Below are 12,165 nucleotides of genomic sequence, written 5' to 3'. Positions count from 1 at the left end.
AAGCAATGTACAACAAACCAGTAGCCAACATCAAACTAAATGGAGAGATACTTGAAGCAATACCACTAAAAACTGGTACTAGACAAGGTTGCCCACTCTCTTTACATTCAATATAGTACTGGAAGTTTCAGGAAGAGCAATTAGACAAGAAAAGTAGGTAAAATGGATAGAAATTGGAAAAATCAAAATACTACTATTTGTATATGGTATGATGGTATACTTAAGTGACCCCCAGAAAAACCGGTCATAGAACACCTAAACCTGATAAACAACTTCAGCCAAGTGGCTATATATAAAGTTAACTCAAACAAATCACTAAGCTTCCTCTACTCAAAGCAAAAATAAGCTAACAAAGAAATTTTAGATATTACAATTTTTGAAATTCAACTACTATTAAAACTGCTTTTAAAAAACCCCATAACTCCTAAGGAAATAGAAGCAGTCATTAAAGGTCTCCCAACCAAAAAGAGCCCAGGTCCAGACGGGTTTAGTGCAGAATTCTATCAAACCTTCATAGAAGACCTCATACCAATATTATCCAAACTATTCCACAAAATTGAAACAGATGGAGCCCTACCGAATTCCTTCTACGAAGCCACAATTACTCTTATACCTAAACCACACAAAGACACAACAAAGAAAGAGAACTTCAGACCAATTTCCCTTATGAATATCGACGCAAAAATACTCAATAAAATTCTGGCAAACCAAATTCAAGAGCACATCAAAACAATCATCCACCATGATCAAGTAGGCTTCATCCCAGGCATGCAGGGATGGTTTAATATACGGAAAACCATCAACGTGATCCATTATATAAACAAACTGAAAGAACAGAACCACATGATCATTTCATTAGATGCTGAGAAAGCATTTGACAAAATTCAACACCCCTTCATGATAAAAGTCCTGGAAAGAATAGGAATTCAAGGCCCATACCTAAACATAGTAAAAGCCATATACAGCAAACCAGTTGCTAACATTAAACTAAATGGAGAGAAACTTGAAGCAATCCCACTAAAATCAGGGACTAGACAAGGCTGCCCACTCTCTCCCTACTTATTCAATATAGTTCTTGAAGTTCTAGCCAGAGCAATCAGACAACAAAAGGAGATCAAAGGGATACAGATCGGAAAAGAAGAGGTCAAAATATCACTATTTGCAGATGACATGATAGTATATTTAAGTGATCCCAAAAGTTCCACCAGAGAACTACTAAAGCTGATAAACAACTTCAGCAAAGTGGCTGGGTATAAAATTAACTCAAATAAATCAGTTGCCTTCCTCTATACAAAAGAGAAACAAGCCGAGAAAGAAATTAGGGAAACGACACCCTTCATAATAGACCCAAATAATATAAAGTACCTCGGTGTGACTTTAACCAAGCAAGTAAAAGATCTGTACAATAAGAACTTCAAGACACTGAGGAAAGAAATTGAAGAAGACCTCAGAAGATGGAAAGATCTCCCATGCTCATGGATTGGCAGGATTAATATGGTAAAAATGGCCATTTTACCAAAAGCAATCTACAGATTCAATGCAATCCCCATCAAAATACCAATCCAATTCTTCAAAGAGTTAGACAGAACAATTTGCAAATTCATCTGGAATAACAAAAAACCCAGGATAGCTAAAGCTATCCTCAACAATAAAAGGACTTCAGGGGGAATCACTATCCCTGAACTCAAGCAGTATTACAGAGCAATAGTGATAAAAACTGCATGGTATTGGTACAGAGACAGACAGATAGACCAATGGAATAGAATTGAAGACCCAGAAATGAACCCACACACCTATGGTCACTTGATTTTTGACAAAGGAGCCAAAACCATCCAATGGAAAAAAGATAGCATTTTCAGCAAATGGTGCTGGTTCAACTGGAGGGCAACATGTAGAAGAATGCAGATCGATCCATCCTTATCACCCTGTACAAAGCTTAAGTCCAAGTGGATCAAGGACCTCCACATCAAACCAGACACACTCAAACTAATAGAAGAAAAACTAGGGAAGCATCTGGAACACATGGGCACTGGAAAAAATTTCCTGAACAAAACACCAATGGCTTATGCTCTAAGATCAAGAATCGACAAATGGGATCTCATAAAACTGCAAAGCTTCTGTAAGGCAAAGGACACTGTGGTTAGGACAAAACGGCAACCAACAGAGTGGGAAAAGATCTTTACCAATCCTACAACAGATAGAGGCCTTATATCCAAAATATACAAAGAACTCAAGAAGTTAGACCGCAGGGAAACAAATAACCCTATTAAAAAATGGGGTTCAGAGCTAAACAAAGAATTCACAGCTGAGGAATGCCGAATGGCTGAGAAACACCTAAAGAAATGTTCAACATCTTTAGTCATAAGGGAAATGCAAATCAAAACAACCCTGAGATTTCACCTCACACCAGTGCGATTGGCTAAGATCAAAAACTCAGGTGACAGCAGATGCTGGCGAGGATGTGGAGAAAGAGGAACACTCCTCCATTGTTGGTGGGATTGCAGACTGGTAAAACCATTCTGGAAATCAGTCTGGAGGTTCCTCAGAAAATTGGACATTGAACTGCCTGAGGATCCAGCTATACCTCTCTTGGGCATATACCCAAAAGATGCCTCAACATATAAAAGAGACACGTGCTCCACTATGTTCATCGCAGCCTTATTTATAATAGCCAGAAAATGGAAAGAACCCAGATGCCCTTCAACAGAGGAATGGATACAGAAAATGTGGTACATCTACACAATGGAATATTACTCAGCTATCAAAAACAACGAGTTTATGAAATTCGTAGGCAAATGGTTGGAACTGGAAAATATCATCCTGAGTGAGCTAACCCAATCACAGAAAGACATACATGGTATGCACTCATTGATAAGTGGCTATTAGCCCAAATGCTTGAATTACCCTAGATCCCTAGAACAAACGAAACTCAAGACGGATGATCAAAATGTGAATGCTTCATTCCTTCTTTAAATGAGGAAAAAGAATACCCTTGGCAGGGAAGGGAGAGGCAAAGATTAAAACAGAGACTGAAGGAACACCCATTCAGAGCCTGCCCCACATGTGGCCCATACATATACAGCCACCCAATTAGACAAGATGGATGAAGCAAAGAAGTGCAGACTGACAGGAGCCGGATGTAGATCGCTCCTGAGAGACACAGCCAGAATACAGCAAATACAGAGGCGAATGCCAGCAGCAAACCACTGAACTGAGAATAGGACCCCCGTTGAAGGAATCAGAGAAAGAACTGGAAGAGCTTGAAGGGGCTCGAGACCCCAAAAGTACAACAATGCCAAGCAACCAGAGCTTCCAGGGACTAAGCCACTACCTAAAGACTATACATGGACTGACCCTGGACTCTGACCCCATAGGTAGCAATGAATATCCTAGTAAGAGCACCAGTGGAAGGGGAAGCCCTGGGTCCTGCTAAGACTGAACCCCCAGAGAACTAGTCTATGGGGGGAGGGCGGCAATGGGGGGAGGGTTGGGAGGGGAACACCCATAAGGAAGGGGAGGGGGGAGGGGGATGTTTGCCCGGAAACCGGGAAAGGGAATAACACTCGAAATGTATATAAGAAATACTCAAGTTAATAAAAAAAAAAAATCAAAAAAAAAATCTTCCATACATACCATACAAGAAAAATAAAAATTATTTGTTAAAGAATTTCGTAATTTTTTCTGATCCTTAGGATTTACTTTATGATTAAAATTTGCTATTAATAAGTAACATAATTATGTAAAATATGTAAAGCCAGTCAGATTGTTATTTTTGAATTTATAATGTGTCAGAATGATGAGGAAAAAATATCCAGTCCATGTTAAGATTGTCTGTAGTACTTAGCACTAGGAATCAAAACCATTTGAACAAAACCAGACAGACTGATAAATGGGATGGAATCAAAGACCCCAAAATAAACCTCCACACAGACACTTGAGTTTGGACAAAGAAACCAAAATCATACAATGGAAAAAAAGAAAGCATATTCAGCAAATGGTGCTGGTCTAACTGGATATCTATATGTAGAAAAATGCAAATAGATCCATATCTATCACTCTGAACAAAACTCAGTTCCAAGTGGATCAAAAACATCAACATAAAACCAGATGCAATAAATCTAATAAATGAGAAAGTGGGGAATAGCCTTGAAAATATTAGACACTAAGATCAATCATTAATAAATGGAACCTCAGGAATTTTGAAAGCTTCCGTAAGCTTTCATAAATAGCATTTTAAAACCAAAGTGAACCAATAACAACCAACAAAACAACAAACAAACAAAAATTCAAAAAAACAAAAGTTAAAGGTTTTGGCCTTTAAATTAATCTTGAATTCTACCTAATTCTAGTAAGACAGCTGTATTCTACCTAATTCTCAAGAGACAGCTGTTAATGTAGGAGAGATGCTATAATGAAAAGAATACTGGAGACTACTACTACTTTTTAACTTAAAACAAGTGTTTCTTGTCATTTTACCCACATTTTAACAATAATTTTTATTCTAATTTTAATTACGATATTTGTAGTTTATTATTTGAAAACTGGAACATTTTATTTTGTCATTATGTATTCATTCCTATTTGAGTAAGTGTGTGTGTGTGTGTGTGTGTGTGTGTGTGTGTGTGTGTGTGTGTGTGTGTTTGGTATGTATTCAGGCATGTGTGTGTGTTTATGCATATGGAGACCAGAAATCATGCATGTTGTTCCTCAGACACTGTTGAACACTTTTGTTTGTTTGTTTGTTTCTTTCTTTCTTTTATGGGGAAAGATCTCTCACCGGCCTGCAGCTCAGCCTAAGGTGAAGTCAGCTAGAGAGTTAAGTCCTAGGGTCTGCTTGCATCTGTTGCTCAGTATTTAATCTCAGAACAGGCCACCTCAACCAGATTTCTTAAGTGACTTCCATAGATTGAATACAGGTCTCTGTGCTCATTTACTAACTAAGATGTCACTAAGCTTCATTGCCCTTTCTGGATCTTATGCATCCCAAGCTGGCCTTAGACATTATAAAACTGAGCATGACCTTGAACTTCTATCCTCCTACTTGTGCTTTTCAAGTGTTGGTATTATAGGTATGAAATATCAGGTCTCGTTTATGCAGTTCTACGAATTGTACTCAGGAACTTGCTAAGCAAACAATATACTGAGTTACTCCCAAGGCTTGCTCTTGTTCTATTTTACATAGACAATCTCAATCTCTGCCCATCTGTCTATTTGTGTGTCTGTCCGTCTGTCTGCCTATCTATCTATCTATCTATCTATCTATCTATCTATCTATCTATCTATTTATCTATATCCCTTCTTCCCCCTCTCTCTGTCTGATTACCCTTATACTTCATTATGTATCTAAGGATAGCATAACTCATGAATATGATCTCATATTACCTCACCTCAGCTCATCCTACTGAGTCTTAAAATTAAAGTTACAAGCCGTGACACATGACCTTTTACTATTTTTACATAATTAAATTTGCAAACATCTGGTCCATGTGGCCTCATCTCCCATCTGGAATCTAGGTATTACCAGAAGTTATTTTTTTAAATTATATCAGTTTGTGGTATACACATAGGTGGTAGTGTTAGTAGAGGTATGTACATGGGAGTGGGTGGGTAAGAGTGTGTTAGTATAAGCATGTGGGTAAAGATGTATTGGTGAGAGGGTGTGGGTATATGGGTGAAGAGGTATGGTTATGCCTGTGGACATTATGTACATAGAGTCCAGAAGTGGCCTTTTGAGAGTCAGGTGTTCAAATCCATTTGACCATTCTAATGAGCCTTCTTCTTGTCCCACAAAATTGAGCTTTTGATGTTATTTCAATAGAAGTTATCCTTGCCATTCAAACTTTTCTTGGTGGCCACAATGTACATGTCTACGGAGATTCTCTGAAATAATATATTCCTTATATTTTTGACTTTGCTCAAGTATAGTAGAGTCACAAGTAGATTTTGGTTCTTACATAACTTGATTTAGTTTTCTAACCCAATCTTGATTGTTCCTATTTTATTTCAGAAGAGGAGTGCACTCTCATCTTTAATTCAATTATTTCTCTTTTCATTTACTTTTAATTGCAGATTAGGAGTTTACTTTCATATGAGGAAATATCTACCTTTACAGATAAACATTGCAACTTATTGCCTGGGCTGGGAATTGGGAGGATCAGAAAATATATTCTAGACATGCTTGAATTAACAGACTCCACGCTATGCAGCTTCTGCATGTATATTTTATGCCTACAGATATACATTGTTTAATAATTGATAGAACCAGATACACTTGCTACAAGGAAATGCAGCATTCTCATTTCATCCGCTTTGGTAGAATCACTTCCTACCCAGGAATTTATGGCAACTCTGTGCTTGGTAAATATTTAATAGCAATAGCAGCATCACAGTCTATTTTTCTTTGAAGAGTACTTAATTATGTCAATTTCCCCAAGATGAGATGCTAAAGTAAAGGAAGTATCATTTGAATTTGGAACAACTAGGTGAATAGGTAGAGCTCCTTGCATATGTCTCCTCCAACAAAACGTTAGCATGTCTATCTAAGAAGGAAAAACAACACAATTCACTGGACAACAACAATAAATGACTATCTTCATGAACTTCACTCTGCCTGAATATAAATCTACTTATCATACTTAATGAATGAAGTGTTTGTTGAATTAAGCATGAATATGATTAATATAAGATGGGGATACTGCTTGAAGGTGAAGATGAGATCTCAACCTCAGGGCCAGCTCTGAAATGTAATCAGAGGTCACATTTTGGGTTGTTGTTTGTTTTGTTTATTTGCATGTTTTTTGACACAAAGTCTTTAATTGTTCTAAAGCTTCAACAGTTGTCTGGGCTTGAGGGTCCATAAACTCCAGGGATCCCCTTGTTTTTGCCTCCCTGACATTGGGACCAAAAATGTACATCACCACACACAGATTTTGACATATATTGTGAAAATTAAATCATAATCATTTTATTGAGTGAACTAACACTTAACCCTCCCCATTTTGGCCTGGATATTAAATAGAATCATATGTAGATGCTTGACAATTTTGACCTAAAAATAAAAAGGGTGATTTTATGCATGTCATCTCATATTCTTTTAGTACAGAAGTCCTGATGAGGGCGAAAAGATGATTCTGTTCATTCTTTCCTGTGAATAAGAGATTATGCTATAGTCTGGACAAATTTTTCATATTATCTTTTCAGTGTTCTATGTCAAGACATTGAGTGACAGGAAAGCTATCAAAGTGAGTAACCAAGTTCTGCATGCCTTTCGTCTTAGTGTACTTGCGTCCTTGTGAAATGGTTATCTTATTCTGTCCTCATGTGGTAACACAATTTCAGTCCTCTCTTGGTATTTAACCATGCAAGGGAAAGAAACATAATTCTCAGCAATGCCAGAAATATTGTTTCTCCAAAAGAACAAGCAGGAGTGTGGCCCTCTGCGAAGATGGTAGCTTTGATTCAGGTGTATGTTGACAGCATTATTTTTGTACCCTATTGAAGGTAAACTTTTAAAGTAAACAGCTTTATAAGAATATTAACTTAAAAATCATATTTCTAAGTTAGTTCTCTCTCTCTGTCCATATACATATATATGTATATATCAGGAACGTGGTTTTAACTTACAACATGTTCTCATCATGTTGCCTGTAGGAAGGTATCTACAGCATTTATTAGATTTATGATTGATATAAAAGGGCCCAGCTCAGTGGAGGCAGAGCCATGCCTGTGCAAGTGGTCATAGGGGTATAAAAAAGCAGACTGAGTAAACAAAGAAGAGCAAACAAATAATCCACATTGCTCCATGGCCCTCGTTCAGTTGTTGTTGCAAGGTCCTACCCAGATTTCCCTTCATGATGGACTGTGAACTATAAAATTAAATGAACCCATTTCTTCTCAAGTTGTCTTTGGTTATGGAATTTTATCATAGCATTGGCACTCAACCCAAGATATAATTCACTATATGGTTTTAGTTCCTTTGTCAAAGATCAAGTGACAATAGGTGTGGCTTCATTTCTGGGTCTTCTATTCTATTGATCTATCTGCCTGTATCTGTAGCAATAATATACAGTTTTATTACTATTGTTCTGTAATGCTGGTTAGATCAGGGATGGTGATTTGCCTAGAAGCTCTTTTGTTGTTGAGTGTAGTTTTCCCTATCTTGAGTTTTTGTTATTCCAAATGTGTTCGTAAATTTCTCTTTCTAACCCTCTGGAGAATTGAGTTGGAATTTTGATGGGGATTGCATTGAATCTGTAGATTGCTTTTGGCAAAATGGCCATTTTTCCTATATTAATCCTGCCAATCCATGAGCATGGGAGGTCTTTCTATCTTCTGAGACCTTCTTCGATTTCTTTCTTCAGAGACCTGAAGTTCTTGTCATACAGATCTTTCACTTGCTTGGTTAAAGTCACACCGAGGTATTTTGTGACTATTGTAAATGGTGTCATTTCTGTAATTTCTTTCTCAGCATGTTTATCTTTTGAGTAGAAGAAGGCTACTCATTTGGTTGAGTTAATTTTATATCCAGTAACTTTTCTGAAGTTGTTTATCAGCTGTAGGACTTCTCTGGTGAAATTTTGGGAGTCACATACGCATGCTATCATATCACCTGCAAATAGTGATATTTTGATTCTTCATTTCCAATTTGTATCCATTTGACCTCCTTTATTGTCTAATTACTCTGGTAGGACTTTGAGTACTATATTGACTACTTAGGTAGAGTTTGGATAGTCTTGTCTAGTCCCCGATTTTAGTGTGATTGCTTCAAGTTTCTCTCCATTAGTTTGATGTTGGCTACTGGTTTGCTGTACATTGCTTTTACTGTGTTTAGGTATGTGCCTTGAATTCTTGATCTTTCTAAGACTTTTAACATAAAGGGGTGTTGCATTTTGTCAAATGCTTTCTCAGCCTCTAATAAGATGATCATGTGTTTTTTGTCTTTGCGTTTGTTTACATAGTAGACTGTATTGCTGGATTTCCCTATATTGGACCATCCCTGCATCTCTGGGATGAAGTCTACTTGATCATGTTGTATGATAGTTTTGATGTTTTCTTAGATTACGTTTCTGAGAATTTCATTAATTTTTACATCAATATTCATGAGGGAAATTGGTCTGAAGATCTCTTTCTTTGTGTGGTTTAGGTCTAAGCCTAATTTTAGCTTCATAGAAGGAATTGGGTAGTGTTCCTTCTATTTCTATTTTGTTGAACAGTTTGAAGAGTATTACTATTAGGTCTTCTTTGAAAGTCTGGTAGAATTCTGCACTAAATCCATCTGGTCCTGGGCTTTTTGGGGTCTGGAGAGTTTTAATGACTGCTTCTATTTCTTTAGGAGTTATGGGACTGTTTAAATGGTTTATCTGATCCTGATTTAGCTTTGGTACCTGTTATCTGCCTAGAAAATTGTTCATTGATTCCAGATTTTCCAGTTTTGTTGAGTATAGGCTTTTACAGTAGGATCTGATAATTTTTTGAATTTCCTCAGTTTCTGTTGTTCTGTCTCCCTTTTCATTTCTGATTTTGTTCTGTGCCCTCTGGCTAGTCTCTCTGAGTTTATCTGTGGTGTTGATTTTCTCAAAGAACCAGCTCCTGGTTTTGTTGATTGTTTGTATAGTTTTTTGTTTATACTTGGTTGATTTCAGCCCTGGGTTTGATTATTTCTTGTGATCTAGTCATCTTTAGCTTATTTGCTTATTTTTGTTCTAGAGTTTTCAGGTATGCTATTAAGCTGCTAGTGTATCTAGGACTGCTAAGCATATACCCAAAAGATGCTCCGACATATAGCAAAGACATATGTTCCACTATATTCATAGCAGCCTTACTTATAATAGCCAGAAGCTGAAAAGAACCCAGATGTCCTTCAACAAAGAAATGGATACAGAAAATGTGGTAATTTATACGATGAAATATTACTCAACTATTAAAAACAATGACTTCATGAAATTCTTAGGCAAATGGATGGAACTAGAAAATATCCTGAGTGAAATAAACCAATCACAAAAGAAAATTCATGATTTGTACTCTGTGATAAGTAGACATTAGCCCAAAAGCTCAGAATAACCAATATAAAATCCACAGACCAGAAGAAGATCAAGAGGAAGAAAGACCAAAGTGTGAATGCTTCAATATTTCTTAGAAGGGGGGAACAAAATACTCACAGGAATTAATATGGAGACAAAGTGTGGAGCAGACACTGATGGAAAGGCCATCCAAGGACTGCCACACCTGGGGATCCATTCCACACACAGTCACCAAACCCAAACACTATTGTGGGTGCCAAGAACACATGCTGACAGCACCCTGAAATAGCTGTTTCCTGAAAGGCTCTGTCAGAGCCTGACAAATACAGAGGCAGATACTCGCAGCATCAACAATTGGAGTGAGAATTGGGTCCCCAATTGGGGAGTTAGAAAAAGGACTGAAGTAGCTGTAGGTTTGCAACCCCATAGGAAAAGCAACAATATCAACCAACCTGACACTACAGAGCTCCTAGACACCAAACCACCAACCGAAGAATACACAGGGATGGACCTATGGTTCCAGCTGCATATGTAGCAGAGGATGGTCCTGTTGGACATTAATAGGAGGAGAAACCCTTGGTCTGATGAAGGCTGGGTTCCCCAGTGTAGAGGAGTGCTGGAGCAGAGAGATGGGAGGATGGGTGGATGGGTGGATAGGTGGATGGGGGAGTATCCTCATAGAAGCAGGGCGAAGGTGTATCTGATAGGAGTTTTCTGGGGGGAAAACTGGAAAGGGCATAATATTTGAAATTTAAATAAAGAAAATGCCCAATAAAAGTGATATTCTTTACTAAACTTTTTAAATAAAGTTTTATTCACTGAATTGGTATCACTACTAATTTCATAAGTAAAATATGAAAACTGAATTTAGTACAGATTACCAAGAAGGTTTTTTTTTTTTAATTAACTTGAGTATTTCTTATATACATTTCGAGTGTTATTCCCTTTCCCGGTTTCCGGGAAAACATCCCCCTCCCCCCTCCCCTTCCTTATGGGTGTTCCCCTCCCAACCCTCCCCCCATTGCCGCCCTCCCCCCATAGACTAGTTCACTGGGGGTTCAGTACCAAGAAGGTTTTATATTAGGAAATAATTGTTTGACAGGATTTATCACAGAGCATAATGGAACTTTATTTGTATATTTTAATAAAACGTATTTTGAATTGTTAAAAGAGTGTGGTAATATCAAACTTACTAATTCATATCTTCCTGTTAATATGATTTTTTTAAGCTAAGGACCGAATGCTTTTAATATAAAGCAGTGTCCAAACCAAGCTTTATACAATCTAGACTTCTGTGCCAAAGACTTGACAGAAAATTTGTGTATTAAAATATATGTCTCCTGAGCTTCTTTCTTTATCAAATAATTCAATTTTTACTTAACATTTAAAATATTTTTGAGGATGCTGTACAATTCCTACGCCATAGTCTAAAAGATGATGGAAAACTAGCCAAGACTATTATTTTACCCAGAGGTCCAGGATAGCTCTTCTATACATGACAAGAAAGCTTCCTTCATAAATCTCAACAATATAGGTTGCATAAAGAAAAACTGCATGGTAAGCACACCCATTGACATGCCAACATGAACAGGGCAGATTTTCCAAGTTCTCACCCATAAAGAGTTATAGATAGGGAATGAGCACTGAAATGGAGAAGAGATTTCTCCCTGTCAGTTCTTAAGGGGTAATATTTGTCCCATCTGTGCCTTTGTTCTCCTACCCACAATGCTGATGCAGTGACAGACAAGTGTCATGTATGGTGACTTATTTTGGGGACTTTTGCTGCTATTATTGTTATTAATAATAACAATCTTTTTAGGGTGTTTCTGAGAAGTTTACAATTTCAAATGTTTTTGAGGAGTATTTGTAAATACTTCTTTTACTGAGGCTTGTATAACACTGCTGAAAAGTTTCACAGGAACAAAACTGAGGAAACATCAGAGCTTGATGATTTAGAGTGATAGAATAATCATTAACCAAAGGCTGTTACTAATTTTCATGATATTAGTTCCCAATTTACAGTAGTTTATTGTCAGGGCAACAGATACATATATATGAACAATAAAAAAGTCTATTCCAAGGATAACCTTTTTATTTCCAATTATTATTCAGTCAATGCCATATGTCAAGAATCCAATGTGCTTCT

The sequence above is a fragment of the Rattus norvegicus genome, chromosome 3, assembly GCF_036323735.1.
Source record: "Rattus norvegicus strain BN/NHsdMcwi chromosome 3, GRCr8, whole genome shotgun sequence".
Lineage (NCBI taxonomy): Eukaryota > Metazoa > Chordata > Mammalia > Rodentia > Muridae > Rattus > Rattus norvegicus.
Note: the sequence above shows the minus strand (reverse complement) of the source record.